Here is an 18554-nt window from a genome sequence, read left to right on the forward strand (position 1 = left end):
CCTCCTTCATTGGTTTCATTTTAGTGGAGCAGGAGAGGTGTAATAGTGACATATCCCAGTGGACTACTGCTATAGTTTGAATCTGGTTGTTTCCCAAAAGGTCATATGTTAAAGGATTGGTCCCCAGGATGCTGTTATTAGGATGTGGTTCGATCTTTATGAGATGGGGCCTAGTGGGAGCACTTTTGGTTGTTGGGTGCATGTCTTGAAGTGGCTAGTGGGACCTGGCTCCTCATGGCTCTCGCTTCTCGACCACGAGGTGAGTGGTTTTGCTCCACCGTGTGCTCCTGGTGACATATGCTGCTTCCCCATAGACCTGTAAGCAACAGGCCCAAGGGATCGTGGACTAGAACCTCTGAGATCATAAGCCAAAATAAGTCATTTCCCTTTATAAGTTAATTATCTCTGGTATTTTGGAGTGGTGATGAAAACCTAGCAACACAGTTAGGAAACAAAGATTAGCCATATTTTTCTAGCAAAAAGCACACTGTATTAGAGGACCTGTGGTGTGGCTCAGGGGTAGCGGGTCGTGTTCCTGCCAGGCATGTACAAAACCTTGGGCTTGATGTCTACTCACAAAACTGGTAGATTAGCACATGTTGTGGGGAGGAAAGGAGGGGGCTGTTGTAATTTCTTTTAGGATGATTGATGTAGACTTCCTCTTGAAGATGACCTCAGAGCACAGGGTGACATTGAGATATCATCTGCATAAAGCAGGGAGCAGTGGTTTGATTCCTCCCTCCTACACATACACTAGGGATTGAACCCAGGGTCTTCTACATACTGGGCAAGGCTCTACCATTGAGCTAAATCCTCAGCATTTTATTTTTCTTTGAGGTTGAATCTTGCTAAGTTGCCAAGATTGACCTGGAACTTGCAGTTCTGCAACCTCAGCCTTTCCGTCGCTGGATTACCAGTGTATACCAGGTGCCTGGCTCTTCTTTCCGTCTTGATGTGGATCCGCTTCGGTTGTATACCTGTCCGACTCTGGGCCAGCATTTTTCTCAAATGTTTCTATCCCACATAAGGTGCCTCTTCTATTCAGTGCAGGAGATGGTTCTCGGGCTCCTACAATTTTGGTCCCTGTTGTTTACTTCTTCACAGTGACAGACCATTCCTTTGTCTTCATAGTAGAGAGTCCTCAGTTTAGGCAACTGGAAAGTGGGAAAGAGAGAAAGCCTTGCTTGCTGCTGGTAGCAGAGTCCATCTGAAAATGAGACCTACCCTGTTGGGACAGTGACTTGGCCACTAGATGGTGCACTCCATCTAGAGGAGCAAAAGACAGTGGGAGTGGGGAGGGAAGATGGCCTGCTGAAATGAATGAACTGTTACTTGTTTTCGACAATGTGCTTTAAGGGTGTAGGAGTACTTTAAAGAAAGTTAAGAGATGGGGGTTTAATCTGGACATTTGCAACGTTTAATTATAAAAGGATCTTAGAAAACCTTAACCTTTTATAGCACTATCATCTTATTTCCTTAAGACTTCAGTGACTAGGAAGTGGAGTGTTATGATTTGTTTGTAATGTGTACCCCCAAAGCAGGAATATTCAGAGTTGAAATGATTAGCTTATGAGAGCTGTATCCTAATCAGTCCATCTTAGTTTGAATGGACTTATTGGTAACTGTCGGCAGTTGGGATGTGGCTGGAGAAGGTGAGTCACCGGGGGCATGTCCTGGAAGGGTGCATCTTCCTTATGGACCCTTTCTCCCTCCCTCTCTTTATCTCTCCCTGCTTCTTGACTCTGCCATGAGCTGAGCAGATTTCTTCTTCCCCCATGCTGTGCTGTGTCATGTTGGGCCAAGAACAGTGCAGTTGATTGTCTATACCAAGACCTCTAAAGTTGTGAGCCCCAAATAAACTTTTCCTTCTCTAAGTTGTTCTTGTCAGGTATTTTGGTCACAGCTATGCACAAGTGACTGAAAAGCCAAAAAGACTGCATATAAAACTATGTCCAAGGAGCTGGGGTTGTGGCTCAGTAGGAGAACGCTTGCCTAGCAAGTGTGAGGCACTGGGTTCGATTCTCAGCACTGCATATAAATAAATAAATAACATAAAGGCCCATCAACGTCAAAAAAATATAAACACTACCCCCACCCCACCACAAAAAGAAAACTGTGTCCAAGCAAGGTGTGTTTGTTGAAGAGATGCTCAGTACTTGGCACAGAGACAGTAAGTAAGTTGCCTTGAGGGCATCTCAGAAATTTGCAAGACCACATCCATTGCAGGCTCAGGGAGGCAGAAGGAAAAACTCTCTTGAGAAGAGATTATGGAGGTGCCCTGCTCACATGGGGGGGGAGGCTTGGGGGTTGTTTTACCTTTCTGAGCCACACAGGCCCTCAGAGGCCATTGGAGCCATGATTCTAGGGGCCCCGGTGTGAATTGGCAGGGGACCTTGGCATCATCCATCTGGTTCTGGTTCTGCAGGGATGTAGGAGGTTAAAGTTCAGGGGTCATGGAAGCTTCAATTGAGATTTCAAAGGCAGGCCTGGGAGGCCAGGCACAGTGCAGCAGGGTTGGAGTCCTCATGGACTGCCCCTAAGAGGCCACGTGTGAACCTGTAGGTGAAGCTGAAGCTGGAATGGGAACCCCAGGAATTAAGAGCTGCCAGTAACATGGGCAGCTGAGAAAAACCGCTGGGGGTGGAAGAGCAAGATTAAAGAGAGCCCTGCATGTTGCAACCAAGGCCAGAGCCAGGGCTGCCCAAGCCCTTTGTAGAGAGCATCTCGTAGCCATGTGTCCTAGATGCTGTATGTGGATGGGGACCAGTTTTCCCAGCTGGGTTTCTGTCTTGTTTTGGCCCCCTTTCTCCTTTCTGTGCCCCTATTTCTTCCTTTTGGAATGAGAAGTTTTACTCTGTGCTACTGCATATTGGGTAGATATAATTTGTTTTTGATTTTTATAGGGGCTCAAAGACAAGAGTTTGCCTTGAGTCTCAGGAGAGACTTTGGACTTGGAATGACCTTTTGGGCAATGCTGGAACTGTTGAGACTGTGGGACTCTTGGGAGAACTAAGTGTTTGCATTGTGGGACGGACATGAGTTTTGGTAGCCGGGGCATAGTGTGATGGCTTGAATATGAGGTGTCCCCCAAATGTATCTGTTAATACAGGAATATTCAGAGAGAGAATGATTGGATCACAAGACCTAATGATCCAATCACAATGATTGGATCACAGGCCTAATTAGTTCATCCTAGTTCAATGGACTGGCTGGATGGTAACTCTAGGCAAATGGAGTGTGGCTGGAGGAGGTGGTTCACTGAGGGCATTCCCTGGAAGGTGCATCTTCTTGTGGCCCCTACCCCCCTCTCTGCTTCTTGACCTGATCATGAGCTGAGCAGGTTTTCTCTACTGGGTCCTTCTCCCATGATAAGCTGCCTCATCTTGGGCCCAGAGCAATGTAGTTGGACATTCATAGATGAAGACTTCTGAAACTGCAAGTGACAAACTTTTTCTAATATAAGTTGTTCTTGTTGGCTATTTTAGTCAGTAACATAAAAAATCGACCAAAACACGGGATTTGGACAACAAGGAAGTCACCTGAGGAACAGGTATGACTTGCCCTAGGTCACACAGCAACTCTATGGAGAGCTGATGACCTGAGACTGGGCCCCAGGGCTTTTCTGCCTTTCTTCTTGCCATGGTGTATTAAATTCTCTACCAGGAGTGGAGCTTGAGTTCTAAGCATGAAACATGGAGACCTGTCTTCCTTGGGCTTTCATTCTACAGGCTCTCTCTCCCTCTCTCTCTCTCTCTCTCTCTCTCTCTCTCTCTCTCTCTCTCTCTCTCTCTCTCTCTCTCTCTCTCTCTCTCTCTCTCTCACACACACACACACACAGAACTTCAAGTTGGCACCATATGACATATTAATACAGACCCAAGTGAGAAAATAATAGAGGTGGGAGTGAAGAGTGCTTTAGACAGGAAAACAGGGACTGTTTCTCTTAAGAGAAGTCATTTAAGCCAGTCAAGCTGATCCTAGGGAGGGGTGAGGGGAGCAGAGGTTCTGGGACAAAGAAATGGCAGGTTCTGGGATCCCAAAGTAGGAGTGGGAAGACACAGACAGCATTGTGATGCATGTGAGAGGTAGGACTGACAAGGGTGAGGGAAGAGAAGGAGCAGGTGAGTAGGGTGAGGGTCAGGTGTGGGAGGAGCAGCTGGTGGGATGGTGGTTGATGGCAGAGTTGGGGAAGCTTGGGAGATGCAGGGGGCAGCAGAGAATCCAGAGCCCACTTTGACTAGGCCCATTGGATATTTACAGGGAGGTGTCATTGAGCCTTTGAGTGACTGCAAGTCTGACACTAGGGGGAGAGGCCCAGGATGGAGATAAGGATTTGGGAATCATTAGCTATAGAAAGTGTATAAAATCACCTCAAAGAAGAAGTGAAGGGACAGAGGACTGAGCTCTTAGATGCTCTGACATTTAGAAGGAGGAGGCAGAAAAGGACACTGGGAAGAAATGTCCTGCCACAGTCTGGCTGGGCACAAATAACCGAGCCGCCACAAAGCCTTGTAGGTTCAAACAGCAACTCTTTATTCCCCAACTCTCACGGCACTGCACACACACTGCACAGGAACACACTCCTTCCACCGGGCTCTGCCCGCCCAATCTCCCCAACCCCCAGGAGAACTGCAGGGGAACTCCAAAGGAGTGGCGATGGAGGCAGATTCCAGGAGCAGAGCAGGGTCCATATACAACTCAATCAATCCAGCATCACAGCAATTATATACAGCTTAACTCAAATCATCATCTCAATGGTTCGCTGGAGTCACCTTTCAACCATTCCCTCTGGCAATATGCCAGGCCTCATTCTGACTGGGCTGTGGCTCTCAACAATGTCCAGTTTGAGAGAAGAAAAACCAGGTAAGGGTAGTGTTATTGAAGTCAAACAAAATATGTTTTAAGAAATGGATCAGGGTAGTCATGTTGAATGCTGCTTAGGGAGTATGGATAATGAGGACATAGACATGCTCACAAAATGTGGCAATACAGAAATAATTTATGACCTTGATAGCAGGAGTTTCAGTAGGCTGGTCTGGGTAGAAGCCTGAGTGGAGGGAATTGAAGAATGAGTTGGCTTGTGGCTTAGCATGGCAGATGAACCACAAATGAGAAACAAAGACAATCACTAACTCTAGGGAATACTAAAAGCTGTTCTGAGCTAGAAGGTCATCATATGAACCACATGACTTAGCTCAGAATGTGTGATTGCAACAAAACCAGTAATGCTGTTCTACCCTTCACGACATCATTGTATGAAGGCGACAGTTGATGGAGGGTACATGTGATGGGGAGGGGTTAAAGAGATAAATCTTCCCTTTTAAAAAAATGTCTGAATCAACATCAGGAGTTGAGGCATAGGGAATATAAGAAAGTGTGAAAAAGTTATTTTGGAGAGGAAACTGGTTATATTTGAAATATAACCAGTCAACACAGTAAAGAGACTTTTCCCATTCACTGAGTGCTCTTAGTTGTGGGAATTGGGTGACGCAGGCTCCCTAGCATCTGTGCCCAGATAGAGTTTGGGGTCTTTAATGGGGCCTGGTGTGGGAGGCAAGTCTTCGAATGATGACCCTGGCAGGCATGACTGATGGAAACTGGGAGGTCCTGGCCAGTCCCAGGGCTTGTGCCCCTCAGTCATTCCTGCTGAGCCTTTGTTTGGGGAAGTAGCTTCTATTTTTGTGCCTAGTGTATTAATATTGAATTTTCAAGAACTGTGCTGTGGGCTGCTCCCGAGTTTGCTATTCCATCCCTGGATTCTGCTGTCCCTCTTGTTTTGCATGGTAGATTTTTGGACCTGAGTGAAAAGGTTCCTGTAAGTCACCCCTGGTCTCCCACAAGATCAGTGTTGGGATCTATGGGAGACCACCCAAGACAGAACCCGAGCCAGTTATATTCTAGGCCACCTGTGTTCAATCCTCAGTGTGTGTGTGTGTGTGTGTATGTGTGTGTGTGTGTAGACAATGACATTGATAATATACTATGCTTAATAAACTGCACAATGGCATAGCACTCTTTTCAAGCTTTTACTTATTAAATGTTCAGTGTCCACAGCAACACTGTGCAGTGGCTACTGCTCTGTCTTACTTATACTGGAGGAAAGTGAGACCTAGAGATCAGTGACCTGCACAACCAGCAAGGTCCAAGCAGTATAGTCCAGGTCTGCCCCTGGCCACTGGTCTCCAGCGTCCCTAATATGATCTGCCCATGACTTCTTTTTGAAGGCTTTTTAATCTCTACAGGGTCATTTCTTTCTTTTTTTTAAAATTTGTTCTACGTGGTTGTACATGACAGTGGAATGCATTTCAATTCATTGTACACAAATGGAGCGCAACATTTCGATTCTCTGGTTGTACATGGTGGAGAGATGCACCTACAAGGTCATTTCTGAAAGGCTTGTTGTCAGGCCCTCAGTGTGGCAGGCTCCCTCCTTGTCTACCCCACTTCTCAATGTCCTTGGTAGGATGACTCCACCTATCCCCTGGAGTTTCCTAAAGCGCCCTCATGCCTGGAGAGGGAGCAGAGCACCTGCAGAGGCTGGGTGAACTGGGGAGTGTGCACAGCCTGAGAGGCTTGGATTCCCAGCCTGGGTGGGACCAGAGTAGCACTCTAGTGGCCTGGGGAAGGGGGCTTCAGCCCTTTAGACCTGCCAGCCTGAGGTCCCGGACACAGCAGCTTTCCTGGGGTCCATTTGTTGTTCCTTCTCTTCCTGCCCAGCCCAGAGCTCTCAAGCACCCCACTCCCACTCTGGCCTGACATGGCACTTGCTTAGGGTCCAGGAGGTGGTAACAGTTGAGGCAGGCGTGTGTCATGTCCTGTGGGGTTGTCCCTGCACCTGTTAACCTTACTGTGCCTGCAGTTCTTGTTCTCCATAGGAGCTCTGAACCCAAGTTTCTTACTGGGAGAGGTGTGGTGGAGGACATGCTATGAAGTTGTCCCCAAAGTCCTCAGTCTCAGGGCCTGAGTCCCTTGTCCCTGACCTGTAGTGGTGTGGGTGTGGTGGGAGTATCCTTAGCTTCCTCCTGAATCTGCCATACCCCTTTGGAACATTTCCTTATGCTTCTGGGACCTTCCTTTGACTCCATGACAGTGGCTACCTTGCCCACGAGGCTGCAGACAGGGATTTCTTTTCTAAAGCCTTTGCACTGTTCACACTGGGTGTGTCTTTCCTGTTCACTCGTCTTACTTCAGGGCTAACTGGATGGGACCCCACAAACATGGCTGTGCCCTGCATCACCACTCCTGGGCTGGAGCCTGGTTCTACTCCTAACACACCAGCCCCTTAGATCCTTCTGGCCCCACTGTAGGGGCTGTGTCTGGTGCAAGTGTTGTTTTGACCCCCAGCGTCTCCTGGCAGCCAGAATGCTTGGAAATGATTTCCAGGTGACACTCGGTCTGTGCTTCTCTTTGAATTCAGAGTCCCAGTTGCAACAGTTTCTGTCACATTGTGGCCAATGACATTGCAGTGGCCTGTACATTTTCTCTACTATTGTCTGCACAAACAGACCCTTGTGTGTCCCTGGATGCCTGAATCATTGCAGATGGTTTGGGACCTGGTGGCTGTGGGAGCCTTCCAAAGGGTTCATAAAGTTCTAGCCCGGTCATGCTAAGGCAGTGGGATAGTTTATTGAGACACCAAGAGAGACACTCAGAGATAGGTTGTGATGTATAGGTTGTGGAAAACTGCTTTTGTGCTTAAAAAAAGGAAAAGGGAACTGCTTTTGGCAAAGGTCTGTTGGTGACATGCCAGGCCGACAGCATCCCAGACTTTCACAGTGCATTGCTCAGGGATGGCAGCCTGGAAGACCACAGTGCTGAATTCCACACCAGGCGGGGAGAGAAGACTATAGGTTAGGTCTCATCATAGGGCCAGCATCCCAAGGAGCTTCCTGAATGTCCAAGAAAACAGTTTCTACAGATAGCACTAGTTTGCTGTAGTTTCCCGTGTGTGTGTGTGTGTGTGTGTGTGTGTGTGTGTGTGTATGTGTGTGTGTGTGAGAGATAGAGAGAGAGAGAGAGAGAAAGAGAGAGAGAGAAGGAGGGAGAGATAATACCTATACAGACATTCGGGTCGGGCCTGCTTCCAGTGTTCCATTGACTTGCCTAGGTTATTGGGAACAGAAAGGGGTGGTTCAGGGACATGGTGTTTTACTGTCCTCCTTTGTTTTAAGAATGACATAGGTGGCCACCAAATCTCCAGTGAGGCAACATTTCGGGACTTCAATAGGCAGCCTGCCAAGGCAGCAGTACACAGCCAACGTGGCGGTGTGCACACAGTGCCCCACTCAGTGCCAGGATGCCCGACACCATGCTGCCTGCCTGCTTCCTTGGTCTGCCGGCCTTCTCCTCCTCTTTTGCCCAAAAGGTGGCAGGAGGGCCATGTCTGCTATGAAACTATAGCAGGCATCACCGTAGTTCATCTTCGGGCTGCTGTTAATGAGTGGTGTCTAAAGACTGGCAGGGTCTAGGAAAGAGGGAATTCTTAGGAGAAGCCAGTCTGCGGGGAGAGGCTGGGTAGAGGAGGCATGTCTGGGCAGAAGGGCCTCAGAGAGGGTTAGAAAGGATCAGGATGTTGGGTAGCTTGGGAGGGTCAGAAGAGGCTGCCAGACACTGACCGCACCCAGACAGGGGATGCAAGAAAATAAGAGATGCTTCCTCAATAACTGGGCTTGGGGCTGGATCAGGAAAAATGCAGTGGGGAAGCTCTGGGCCTGTGGGGTCCTTTCATCCAGACAAACTGGAGGACTGAAGACTCTGTTCCACCTGCCATTCCAGGCCTTCCCTGCCCAACACCAGCTTCTCCCAGCCACAGGTAGCTGATCCCACACACAGATGGCCATTGATTTGCGCTGGCCTGAGAAGGATCACCCAAGCATCTATAAGGAAGTTATGCTGGGTACCTAGCGCAATTCTTTTGTGCTGTGTGTCCAGCTGATTCCTTTAATTCTAGCTGTGGCGGGGCTGAAGGAAATCTGATCACCATGCTCAGTTCTGCCCAAGCCTCAGTGGGCTCCATGTGGAACTACAGAATAAGTTAGACTATGCATGTGGGAACCCCACAGCCTCCCCACTGGGTGTTTCAAAGGTCTGAGGTACCAGTTGTGCCTGTCTTCCCCAAGGTTCTAGGCCCCGGAAGCCACCTGGAGGTCTCTAGTAGGGTGAGCATTGGATTATAGATCCAAGTGAGGCCCACGAGGTTGGTGGTGGGTTACAAGGGCAAGGCCAGACTTGGGAGGAGGAACCTGTGTGTGCTCTGATGGCTCAGGGACCCTCTGGAGGGGGATAGGATCAAGTTGGAGTGATGGGGCAGGGGAAGCTCTGGATTGGGGGGTGCAGTTCACAGAGAGGTGCACACTAGTGATGGCCCCACAGTTGGAGAGGAAAGTCCCCCTCCCTCTACAGGAGACTAGGGATCAAGTCTGAGTAATGGAACAGGAGAAGTGGAGGAATAGGGGTGGTGTGGGCAGATGACAGAGGGGTGCACACCTGTGATGGCCTTAGAGTTGAAGGTGAAGGTCCCCCTGCTGTAACTCAGGGGAGACTTGTCCCACATCTGGAAGTGAGGATGCTGACAGCTATTCCTGAGAGCTGATCATCAAGTCACTGAAAACCAGCTTAGTTCATTTTACCTTGTCCACTGTCCAGATTTGCCTGGCTCAAGGGCCTGCACCCCTGAGCCCTGAACCCCAGCATGTGCCCCTTGCACTTTCCAGACCTCACAGCCCCCACTTTCCCCACTACCTCTTTCCTCCAGTTCAACTGTTTCCATCCCCTCAACGGTTTTCTGTGACCCCAAGTATGGGGCGTTGCATGGGGCCCAACATCTGCTGGTCTGATAGGTTTGGCTGCTTTGTGCACACCATCTAGATGTTGCACTGCTTGGATAAGAACTTTCTGAGGTTGCCCTGTCAGTCCGGCCTGAAGATTTTCAGAGTGGGGACACTGTGATGCCCTGGGCCAATGTTGCATCTAAGGTGTGCACTTGGGGCGGTCACGCAGGACAGGTTCCCACAGGGGACACAGAGATTGAGGCCCCAGAGTTGTGCTCAATCCCAGAGCGCCCACACTCATGAGTTCCTTTTCTCAGAGAGCTGTGTGAGTGACACTGGGTACTATGACATCTTTGACAAGTTGCAGGAGCCAATGACTGGACAATGCCGCACATCTGCACCTGCCCACAGGTACCTGCTATTTTGGCTGCTGCAGCTTGTGAGGCACCTGAGTCTCCTGCGCTCACAAAGTCTGTCACCTACTGAGCCACTCCCCCCATCTGCCACCCCCACACTCTGGAGTGGGACCCTGAAGCATGGAAAATAAACCTTTGTAAAGGCAACCTAGTGTCTGTCTAGGTCTCTGGGGGAGGGACAAGGAACTTGCATGATGCATGGACCACTGAGCCTGCCACGGCAGTTTCAGTACCCAAAGTGCTGGGCAAATCCACCCCCGACAAGGCAGAAGAGGTATTGGGGGTAGAAGAGTCATATATATAAGCCAAAGATAGTGTCAGTTGGGCCAGGGGGAGGGGAAAGAGCAGAGGCTTTTGGTGGCTCTCTAGAGAATGGGTTAGGGTAACGAAGTTCTTCCCCAGAGAGAAAGAAGTAATGATGGGGAGAATAAAGAGAGAGGAGACAGGGATGCCAGAAGGAAGGAGAGACATCTAGAGGCATGGAAAATGACGGCGAAGCCTATACTTTAGCACATGAGGAAAATTCACTGTTTTAGGTGTAGAGGTCTGTGAGTTTTGATAAAGATATCCAGGGTCTAGCAAATGCTAGGCAAGAACTCTAACACCAAGCTACACCTTCTGCTCTTTCTTTAAAAAAGTTTTTTAATAAATACTTTGTTTTTTAGATATTGGTGGACACAGTATCTTTATTTTATTCCTATGTGGTGCCGAGGATCGAACCCAGTGCATCACGCATGCTAGGCGAGCACTCTACCACTGAGCCACAACCCCAGTCCCCCCCACTCCCATTTTTTTTTTTTTTGAGACAGGATTTCACTACTTTGCCTGGTCTGGTTTTAAATTAATGCATTCAATGTTTCTGCCTCAACCTCCTGGGCAGCTGGGACTGAAGGAAGAGGCTATTGCACCTAGCTTTCTTTGTTTTTGGGTATAATTTGCATCAGGTGAAATTTACGGTTTTTGATGTAGAGTTCTGTGAGTTGGTTTTTTTTTTTTTTTTTGTGGTGCTGGGGTTTGAACCCAAGGCCTTGTTCATGTGAGTCAAGCACTCTATTAACTAAGCTATATCCCCAGCCCAAGTTCTGGGAGTTTTGATAAACAGATTCATTTTAATAATTTCCCAACCATAATCAAATGTAGACAATATCATCCTTCCCCAACTCCAAGCTCCTTGCTACAGCTTGTCCCCAAATGCCTATGTGCTAGAGGATTAGTCCCAGGGTTGGCACTCTTGAGAGGGGGTGGAAACTTCAGGAGGTGGGGGCTGGTGACAGGTCTTCCTTTCACTGGGGTCTGCCCTTGAAGGGCTTATTAGGACCCAGCCCCTCCTCTTCCTCTCAATGGTTCCTGGCCATGAGGGAATGACTTTGCCCCTTCTCCTCCTCCCCACATTGATGCCTTCCTGGTCACAGGCCCAAGACCTATTGGGCAACTGACCATGGACTGAAACCAGTGAAAAATGAGATCTGATAAACTTTCTCTCTTCGTAAGTTGATGATCTGAGGAAATTTGTGACAGTAGCTGAAAGCTGACTGATACACTCCTGGTTTCTTTGACAGCTTTCCTTAAATACCCTGTGCGTATCACAGGCATTGCCATGACCAATTTGAATAAGATCTCCTTTTCCCCACTTTCAGACACCTCTAATTCCTTTCCATCACAAATCCTCCCTAGTGTCCCCCCAGAATGGTTTGAGGAGAGGAACAACTTTCATAGCCCCAGTAGCACCCAAGGTTAGTTTCTGAAAATGAAGTCCACACTGCTGGAACACTGGCAGTGTAGATGGTGCAGAGAAGAGGGGAGAATATGCAGGAGGGGTGGGGAGGAACGTGGAGGGGCAGAAGGTCTGCTGAAATTAGTTAACTATTACTTATTCTCAGATAACCTGGTCTAAGGGTAATACGGGAGTCCTTTAAAGAAAGTTAAGAGATGGGGGGTTTAATCTGGATATTTGCAACATTTAGTTAGGAAAGCATCCTAGAACACCTTAACCTTTTCTAGCACCATTATCCAATTTCCTTAAGGTATCAGTGAGCTAGGAAGAGGGGTTGGTACACCTGATAAGTAACCATGGAAACAAGTGTGGCTTGCCCTAGGTCATATAGCAACTTCCTGGAGAGCTGAGACTGGTTTCCAGGGATTCTCTCTCTCCTTCCCTCTTGCATTAATGCATTGGAAACTCCCCATGTGGCAAGCCCTCTATCAGTAGAGGGGCCATGTACTGAACATAAGAGATGGAGACATTTCTTTCTTGGAGATTTTATTTTACAGGAACACACACAAAAACAAACAAAAACAAAAACAATGTAACTGCAAAGTTGTAGTAGGTGCCATGTGATGTATTCATATAGAACCAAGTTAGAAAATCATAGTGGTGGGAGTGAGGGATGCTCTAGACAGGACAGTCATGAAACGATCCTTGTTTTTTTCAGTGGAAAGCTCTCAGACTGTATTTCTCCCTCTCACCCTCCCAAAGGAAGGGAGAGAAGAACAGTCATTAATGGCAAAAGGCAGTTGCAGTAAAGCAACACCAAGAGCTGGCTTCACCCTCAGGAGGGAACTCTGGGCCTCTTCCTCATGATTTCCAGTACTGGCTACAATGGGTGTGTCTTTCCTGGTCACTGTCCTGCAATAGGGCTAACTGTATGGGACCCCACAAATCTGACTGTCCCTTCTATTACCACTCTTGGGCTGGAGCCTGACCCTGATCTGAACACAGCAGCCCTAGATCCACTGCCCTTATTCTAGGGTCTGTGTCAGGAAGAGGCCCTTTGATCCCCGGCCTCTTCCGGACAGCCATAATTCTTGGATATGTCTCTAGGGGACACCCAGTCTGTCCCTGTCCCCCTGCATCCAGAGTCACAATCAGAGCAGTTCCTTTCACACTGTGACCAGTGACATTCCAGTGACCTGTGCCCTCCTCTACCATCTTCTGCACAGACAAACCAACGTGTGTCCCCAGACACCTGAATTATTGCAGAAGGTCTCGGACCAGGTGGCTGTGGGAGCCTTCGGGAGAAAGATTTGTGATGATCCAGTCCAGTTGTGCTAGGGCAGTGGGATAGTTTGCTGAGATTCTAGGGAACACACCCTGAGATGGAGTGTGATGCACAGGATGTTGGAACCTCTTTCAGGAAAGGTCCCTTGGCGACAGGCAAGACTCGTAGCACCTCTGCATTTCATAGTGCATTGTCCAGTGATGGCGGCCTGGAAGAGCACAGTGCAGGATTCCACACCAGGCAGGGAGAGGGGATTATAGGTTAGGTCAGAAGCAGTGACATCATAGCATACTTTGCCCCATCATAGGGCCTACATCCCAAGCAGCTTTGTGAATGTCTGACAAAGCAATTCGTACAGATAACACCATTTTTCTATAGTTTCCAGTGCTAGAGAAAGATGTATGTGTTGTGTGTGTGTGTGTGTGTGTGTGGTATGGAAAGAGAGAGAGAGAGAGAGAGAGAGAGAGAGAGAGAGAGAGAGAAAGAAATGATGCTCTTCATGATAATGTCTACATGGACATTCGGGTCGGGCCTGCTTCCAGTGTTCCGTTGACTTGCCTAGGTTATTGGGAACAGAAAGGGGCGGTTCTGGGACATGGTGTTTTACTGCCCTTCTTTTTTTGTTTTTAAGGATGACACAGGTGGATACCAAATCTCCTCTGAGGAAACATGTGATCACATAAATAGGTGACCAGCCAGCACAGCAGTGCTGTGCCCAGTGCCCTACCAAGAGTGACAGGATGCCCAACACAATGCTGCCCGCCTTCTTCCTTGGCCTGCTGGCCTTCACCTCCCCTTGCTACATCCAGAACTGCCCAAAGGGTGGCAATATGACCATGAATGAGAGTGCAAAGGAGTCAGGTATTATCATGGCCCATCTTGGGCCTGCAGGTAGTGGGTAGTGCCCAAGGACTGGCAGGGACTAGGAAAGAGCAGACGTAGGGTACGTGGGCTGAGTGTCCCACTTCAGGGAGCTTATGTTGAGGTGGAGGAGAGAGATGGGAAACAGTGAGCATGTTCCAGAGGGTAAAGCTATTGTGTGGATGCTGAGGGTCACCAAAGCCTCCTGTTTTAAAAGACTAGGTACTTAGGATGGTGTTATTAGGATGTGATTCAATCTTAAAGAGGTGGCGCCTAGTGGCAGGACTTGTGGTTTTGGGGAGCATGTCCTTGAAGGGGACAGTGGAAACCTGGCCAATCCTTGTTCCTAGCCAAAGGTGAGTGGTTTTGCTCCACGTTGTGATTCTGCCAGTATATGCTGCCTCACCATGGATCATAAGCAACAAGGCCAACCGGTGATGGCCTGGAACCCGTGAAACCATTGCCAAATCAAACTGAAATCTTTATAAGTTAATGTCTCAGGTATTTTGCTATGGTAGGAAAACCTAATAAAAGAGTTTAGAAACAAAGCTAAACAATAATATATTTTAGTAGCAAGAAACACATTATGTTAGAGGAGCTGGGGTATGGCTCAGTGGTTGAGCAGGTGCTCAGCATGTGCAAGGTCTGGGCTTGATCCCCAGTATGACCTTCCTCCAAAAGAAAAGAAATGGCTTTTGTAGATTAGTAAGAGCCACAGAGAATAAGAGAGGTGCCTGTTATCACATTTCTAAGGGTTGTTGGTGTCAACTTCCTCCTGGCCATGACCTCAGAGCCCTGGGCAATGGTGAGCAGAGATGCCACATGCGTCAAGGCAGGAGCAGTGGGTGTTTTGCAGTGCTGGGGATCCACTCCAGGGCCCCCAACCTGCTGGGCAAGGGCTCTACCATTGAACTGAGTCTTCAGGACTTTTATTTTTCTTTGAGTCTGGGTCTTGCTAAGTTTGCCAAGGCTGGCCTGGAAGTTGAGATGCTCCTGCCTCAGCCTTCCAGGAGCTGGGTGACAGGTAGCATCAGGGTGCTGACTCTTTGCTTAGTCATGGTGGGATCCACCTCAGTTCCACACCTGTCCGACTCAGGACCAACATGTTCCTCAAATGTTTCCATCACACATGAGGTGCCCTCTTGTGCTCCTATAATTTTGGTCCCTGCTGTTCACCTCTTCACAGTTACAGACCATTCCTGTGTCCTCATGGTGGAGAGTCCTCAGGTGAGACAAATGGAAAATGGGGAAGAGAGAAAGCTGTGCTGCTGCTAGCAGCAGAGTCCATCTGAAAATGAGGCCCAGCCCCTGGGACACTGGCAGGGCCACTAGATGGTGCACATGAGAGGAGAGAAAGACACAGGAGGGTGGGGAGGGGCAGAGGGTCTGCTGAAATGAATGTTTCAAATGAACTGTTGTTACCTGTTCTCACACAACCTAAAGTGTAGGGGAGTACTTTAAAAAAAGTTAAGAGACTTGGGGTTTAATCTGGAGATTTGCATTTCTCCTTGTCACCCCTCTAAAGGGAAGAACAGTCATCAATGGTAAAAGGCAGTTTCAGTAAAGCAACACCAAGAGATGTCCCTCAGGAGGGAACTCTGGGCCTCTTCCTCGTGATTTCCAGGAGTATTCAAGATCAGAGAAACTTCTCTAGGAATGAACTCTAGAAATGATCCCCTAAGGCATAGTCTTAGGGCAGGTTCCTTTATAGCAGCCATATAATCCTATCAAGAGGATCCTGAGGAGGGGTGAGGGGAGCAGAGCCCTCTGGGACAAAGAAATGGCAGGTTCTGGGATCTCAAAGCAGGAGTAGGAAGAAGCAGTCAGAGTTGTGATGCATGTGAGAGGTAGGACTGACAAGGGTGAGGGAAGAGAAGGATCAGGGTGAGTAGGGTGAGGGTCAGCTGTGGGAGGAGCAGCTGGTGGGATGGTGGTTGATGGCAGAGTTGGGGAAGCTTGGGAGAGGCAGGGGGCAGCAGAGAATCCAGAGCCCAGTTTGACTATGTAAAGTCTCAGAGGCCCAGTGGATATCCACAGGGAGGTGTCACTGGGCAGGTGTAACTTCAGGAAAGGACACTGGGAAGGTGTCCAGTATGAGGGAAGAAAAGCCAGGTAAATATAATATCACTGGAGTCAAAGGAAGTGTGCATCAAGGAAAGGACCAAGGCAACCATGTTGAATGCTGCTCACGGAGTATGGACAATGAGGATTTGGTCTTGCCTACCAAATCTGGCAACAAATTTATGACCTTGATAACAGGAGTTTCAGTGTGCTGGTCTGGGCAGAAGCCTGGGTGGAGGAAGTTGAAGAATGAAAATTGGCTTGTGGATAAACATGGTAAATGAACCAAAAAATCAAATTGATCACTAACTCCAGGAAACACAGAAAGCTGTTCTGAGATTGAAGCATCATCATATAAACCAAATGGCTTACCTCAGAAGGATGTGATATCAACCAAAATGGTAATACTGCTCTAACCTTCATGGCACCATTGTATGAAGGAGACAATGGATGGAGGGTGCATATGATGGGGAAGGGTTAAAGAGCTAAGTCTTCCCTTTTTTAAAGATGTATGACTCAACATCAGGAGTTGAGGCATAGGGAATATAAGGTTACAGAAACTATGGAAAGTCCTTTTCCAAAGGCATAATTACAAGGGAAGTGTAGTAGGAATGTGGGTTGTCTGGGGTCCATGAGATGCTATATTTGAAATGTAGCCAGTCAACACAGTGAGACTTTCCCCAACCACTAAAGGCTCTGTCACAGCACTTGACTAGGTTCCTAGAGTTGGAGTAGGTGATGCTCAAATCTAGGAGGTATTTGTGTACCTCTGAGCCTTCCAGGGCCTGGAGATCTTGCTCCTCAGAGTAGCTTCCCAAAACCAATGTTCCTGACTATGAGGGCTATGATGGGGGACATGCCACAGATTGTTTCCATAATGCTCCCAGTCTCAGGGCCTGAGTCCCTGAACCGTGCCCTGTGGTGGTATGTGGGTGGCAGGAGCATCCTCAGCTTCTCCGTGAAGTCTGCCATATCCCTCCATATCCCCCCTCCTTGGGAACAATCCCCTGGGCTTCTGTGGCCTTCTTTTGAGTCCATGACAGTGGCTACCTTGCCCATGAGGCTGCTGGCATGAACTTTCTTTTCAAAACCTTTGAACTGGCCATACTAGGGGTGTCTTTCCTGGTCACTTGTCCTGCAACAGTGCTAACTGAATGGAACCCCACAACTCTGGCTGTCCCCTGCATCAGCAGTCCTAGCCTGGAGGCCCACTCTGCTCCTAACAAACACACCAGCTCCTAAATCCTTCTGTTCTCACTCTAGGGGCTTGGTCAGAAGGATGAGGCCATTTGAACCCCAGCCTCTTCTGAATAGCAAGAGTGCTTGGAGGTGGTCTTTAAGTGAACTCTGGTCTTCTGCCCAAATTCAGAGTCACAATCACGGCAGTATCTGTGGCCAATGACATTACAGTGGCCTGCACCCCATCCTCTACCATCTTCTGCACAGATAAACCAATGTGTGTCTCCACACACCTGAATCAATGCAGATGGTTTGGGACCTAGTGGCTATGATAGGCCTCCGGAAAGGCTTTTGTAATGTCCAGTTGAGGTGTGGTGGTGGTATCATTTGGTGAGATCCCAAGGAAGACACCCTGAGATGGATTGTTGAAAACTGGTTGTTGAAAACTGCTTTCAGAGAAATTCTCAAGGTGACAGGCATGGCTGTCCCTTACATCACCGCTGAGCCTGACTCTTCTCTGAACACAGCAGCCCCCTCCATTCTTCTGTCCCCACTCTAGGGCTCTGATAGGTGGAAAGGGCTCTTTGACCCTCAGCCTCTTCTGAACAGCCAGAGTGCTCAAAGGGATGATCTCCAGGTGACACCCTGCCTGTCCCTCTTCCCGAATCTGAGTCATAACTACAGCAGTTTGTATCACAGTGTGGTCAATAAAATTCTGGTCACCTGAGCCCTTCCTTTTCCATATTCTGCGCAGACAGACTGAAGCATGCGCTCAGATGCCTGAAACACTGCAGATGGCTTGGGGCCTGGTGGCTGTGCAAGTCTCGGGGAAAGGAGCTGGTTATGTCCCAGCCAGTTGTGCTGGGGCAGTGGATACTTTTCTAAGACCCCAGGAACACGCCCTGAGATGGAGTGTGATGCACAGGATGTTGGAAACCTCTTTCAGGAGAGGTCCCTTGGCGACAGGAAAGACTCATAACACCTCTGTCTTTCACAGTGCATTGCCCAGTGATGGCGGCCTGGAAGAGCACAATGCTGGATTCCACACCAGACAGAAACAGTGATGTCGTAGCTTATGTTGTCACATCATAGAGCCAGCATCCCAAGCAGCTTCATGAGTGTCCAAGAAAGCAGTTTCTACAGGTAGCACTTGTTTGCTATAGTTACTTAGTGAGAGAGAGAGAGAGAGAGAGAGAGAGAGAGAGAGAGAGAGAGAATTCTTCAAGATAATGCCTATACAGACATTCATGTCTGGGGCTGCTTTAAGT

General features: G+C 48.5%; 1 non-coding gene and 1 pseudogene across 1 annotated transcript; both read right to left on the reverse strand.

Moving 5' to 3' along the window:
* Positions 1 to 12623: 12623 nt before the first annotated feature.
* LOC143396222 (small nucleolar RNA U3) lies at positions 12624 to 12814 on the reverse strand (annotated as a pseudogene).
* A 2718-nt stretch (positions 12815 to 15532) lies between these two features.
* Positions 15533 to 15738, reverse strand: LOC143396227 (small nucleolar RNA U3). The gene has a single exon (XR_013091084.1). It is a non-coding gene; the product is annotated as a small nucleolar RNA U3 (small nucleolar RNA).
* Between the last annotated feature and the right edge of the window lie 2816 nt (positions 15739 to 18554).

This window comes from Callospermophilus lateralis, chromosome 3, assembly GCF_048772815.1.
Source record: "Callospermophilus lateralis isolate mCalLat2 chromosome 3, mCalLat2.hap1, whole genome shotgun sequence".
NCBI lineage: Eukaryota > Metazoa > Chordata > Mammalia > Rodentia > Sciuridae > Callospermophilus > Callospermophilus lateralis.